Source organism: Bos taurus, chromosome 16, assembly GCF_002263795.3.
Source record: "Bos taurus isolate L1 Dominette 01449 registration number 42190680 breed Hereford chromosome 16, ARS-UCD2.0, whole genome shotgun sequence".
Taxonomy (NCBI): domain Eukaryota; kingdom Metazoa; phylum Chordata; class Mammalia; order Artiodactyla; family Bovidae; genus Bos; species Bos taurus.
The window spans coordinates 48,539,313-48,543,147 of record NC_037343.1 but is presented as its reverse complement, the minus strand read 5'-3'; the positions used below and the strand labels follow the sequence as shown (position 1 = coordinate 48,543,147).

The following is a 3,835-nucleotide window of genomic DNA, read 5'->3' as shown; positions in this document are numbered from 1 at the left end:
GCAGTTCACACACACATGAAGCTGTTTCCTGGGAGAAGGAAACGCTTGTCATGACAGGCCATGCTGGATCACATACATGCTTTGTTTTATTTCACTGACTTAAGAGCTAGCTGCAAAGGGTAGGCATTGTAATCCCTCATTTATAGAAAAGGGAGACAGAGGACTTAACCTGTTAAAAGATTTCTCAAGCGCACATCAAAGTCCATGCTCTACCGGTTAGGCTGGACATTGAGCCCTCTGTAGCACCTTTAGACTTTCCTATGAGGAGCTTAGGCAACCTGAGGAGGCAGACAGAGCATCCTCTTCATTACAGCCTTGCTCCAGACCCAGATCTTCCCTGACTGTTCAAAGCAGTGTCTCTGGGTCCAGAGTTCAAATCCCATTTTTGCCTTGTGTTACTTGGATGACACTGGACCAGCCATTAAAACCCTCTGGGCTTCAGTATCCCCATCTGTGACATGGACAAAATTGTATCTGATGATGCTGAGAGGACTGGATGAGTGAAGAGGAAAAAGCATTTGGAATTTGCTTGAAAAGTGAAAAGTAAAAGTGTTAGCCACTCAGTCATGTCTGATTCTTTGCAACCCCATGGACTGTAACCCACCAGGCTCCTCTGTCCATGGAATTCTCCAGGCAAGAATACCGGAGTGGGTTGCCATTCCTTTCTCCAGGGGATCTTCTCAACCCAGGGATTGAACCCAGGTTTCCTGCATTGCAGGTGGATTCTTTACCATTTGAGCCACCAGAATTTGCCTGATGTATTAGCAATTCTATCTGCCATGTTATATAAAAATAACCCACGTAGATTTGGGATAGAAAGTAGGCTTCATTTCATCAAATGGAAGGAGGTGGCTGCTTGAATCATGCTAGTGGGAAGATCAGGAGGTTGGGAAGGGTGCAATGGTCATTTGTTAATGTCTGCTGGATCTGCATGTGGATGGTGGGGTTGCATTGTAGGCTACTGGCCTTTTAGACAAAGTCAGTACAGAGTTCAAGGGTGGTAAACATTGGCTGGTGTTTTTTTTTTTTTTCACTTTTATTTATTTAATAAGTCCTTGAAGGGTACAGCATCCCACGGATTCTGTGTCCAGTGGCCTCAGCAGGAAGATTGCTTTGGAATTTGACATGAGCCATGCCAAATGTTTCCATGAGCTTGAGTTATCTCTCCACAGATTGCTCTGGTTCTGTTAGGTTTTCTGCCAGGAGTTACTGTGTTGTTGTTTGCTCTGTACACATATGCACATCTCTTGCCTGGATAGAACTCAGTTTCATCGAGGGCACATACATCTTCAGTTTGCAGGAGAGCTGTGTGCTCCTTCCCTCTGATTTCATAGACTCCACTCACAGCCAACAAAAATGGCTGTGGACCACAGCCTTCCAGACTTATTTGTCATTTCAGAAGTCCTGTTCCCAGCAGGTCTCCACAGAGTCCAAAACGGCCGGGCTGGTGTTTTCTTATTCCCAGGACCCACCAGGCCAATCCAGGCCAGGCACTGCACTGAACCCTCTCCGGCAGGAACTCATTTCATCCTCAGATGATCTGGTGTTGAATCTCTGTTTAGCCCAAGGCCATTTCTACAAAATGCTCAAGCATCTGAAGGAAGATATAAAAAGAACAGCTACCACCAGACTGGTTTCCAATGATACCGACTCCAGATTGTGTACTTGAAATGGGGTAGCCCGCGTGGAGACGGGCCTGATTTGGAAGACTGCATATGCAAAAACTATGTCAGCGATCACATAACTTTTATACAATTATATGTTCAAGTGATAATATTTGGTATTTGTTGGACTAAATAAATTATGTTATAATTTCATTTTTTTAAACTGTTTTTCAATGTGACTTCCAGGAAGCATGAAATTCCATACCCAGCTCACATTGCAATTCTATTGGAAGGCTCTGCTGCAGAGTGGACATTTGCTGGATATACCAGGCCCACTGTGGGAAGCCCCCAGGAGGTTTTGAAGGCCATAGTTACCTAGACAGGGGACAGTCTTGCAGAATAAAGGCTGACCCATGTGGGCTGGACATGAGGAAAGCAACAGGATGCCCCTCTGAGGGAGTGGGTGTGTATCTCTGCCCTGCAGCTTCCACGGTATAGATGGGCAGACCCACCTCTCTGATCCTCTCTCTGGGTGGACTCCAACCCCACACTTGTCCTCTTTCTGGTCTTTACTCAGATGTCCCCTCCTCAGGGAAGCCTCTCTAGAGCTCTTATATAAGACTCCCTCCCTGATACCTCACAAGGCCACCCCTGCTGTAGTTTCTCCAAAGCACGTACGCTGTGGGACATACCCAGTGGTGAATAATTTTATATGTCAGCTCAACTGTGCTAAGGAATGTCCAGAGAGCTAGTCATATATTATACTTGGGTCTGGGTGTGTTTCTTTTTCTTCTTTTTATTTATTTATTTATTGGCTGTGCCACAAGGCATATGGGATCTTAGTTCCCCAAACAGGGATTGGACCTGCACCCCCTGAATGGGAGTGCAGAGTCTTAACCACTGGAACACCAAGAAAATCCTCCATGGGAGTGTTTCTGGAAGAGGTTAGCATTCAGTTCAGTCCATGAATGAAGATCCCTGCTCTCACCAGTGTGGGCAGCATCCTCCAACACTTTGGGGGCCTTAACGGAGCCAAAAGGCAAAGGAAGAGCAAATTCTCTCTCATCTTGAGCTGGGACTTCCATCTTTTCCTTCCCTTGGTCATCAGAGCTCCTGCTTCTTGGGCCTTTGGACTCTGGGACTTTTATCAGAGGCCCTGTGGTTCTCAGGCCTTTGGACTTGAACTGAGTTATATCACTTGGTTTTTCTGGGTGTCCAGCTTGTGGATGGCGGATGGTGGGATGTGATCTCTGTAACCACGTTAGCCAACTCCCATAATAAATTTCCTTTTATATAAAAGGAAATTTATTATATTTATTAAATTTATTATAGTATTTATTATATATTATATGCATATATCTATAACATATATAATGTATATGTTCACATGTAGATGATATATCTCCTATTGGTTTTCTCTGGAGAACTTTGACCAATCTGAGTACCTATTTCCTTGTTCAGCACTGGGGAAAAGAAACTGTGTCTGCTGTGTTTGCTGTTATTTCCCAGCACAGAGAACAGTGCCTGGTGGGCTGTCAGGAAACCTTTATGGGATGAGTAGGTGAATAGGTCTACAGAGACAGGAGACCACCCTGCATGATGCCTGGGGTCTGGATAAGGGGGTTTTTAGCTCTTCAGCAGACCTGCTTCATATCTAGCCTGAAGAACACTGCCCCAGGATGACCCTGTATCTAAAGGGACCAAGCTTATATCCCATGAGACAGGCCTCCACCCCCCCCCCCACCACTGCTCCATCTTGCCAAACACACATACTGTGTGCCTTCTGGGTGTGTTTCTTCCCTGGAATCTTAAAGAACAAGGGGAACTCCTATGATCCATCTCTAGTACCAAGGTTATGAAGGCCCAGGTCTCTGGTTCACACACACCTAAGACATGGGCAGCGTCTCTGACCTGAGGGATGCATCCTTAGCTCAAAATCTGCCACCCTGCCCTGTGGACCAGGGATTAAAATCCAAGACTAGATCACAGACCACAAATGAGCATTCATTTACATTCTCACCATGCATCACTATATGCATGTATTTTCATAGACTCTGCTCTAAGTAAGGTAAGTAAGTGGAAGCCACTCCATCGTGTCCAACTCTTTGCAACCCTATGGACTATACAGTCCATGGAATTCTCCAGGCCAGAATACTGGAGTGGGTAGCTGTTGCCTTCTCTAGGGGATCAACCCAGGGATGGAACCCAGGTCTCCTGAATTGAAGGTAGAT

At 45.6% G+C, this 3,835-nt stretch overlaps 1 pseudogene; it reads right to left on the bottom strand.

Moving 5' to 3' along the window:
* Positions 1-1,044: 1,044 nt before the first annotated feature.
* LOC107133239 (large ribosomal subunit protein eL33-like) lies at positions 1,045-1,394 on the bottom strand (annotated as a pseudogene).
* Between the last annotated feature and the right edge of the window lie 2,441 nt (positions 1,395-3,835).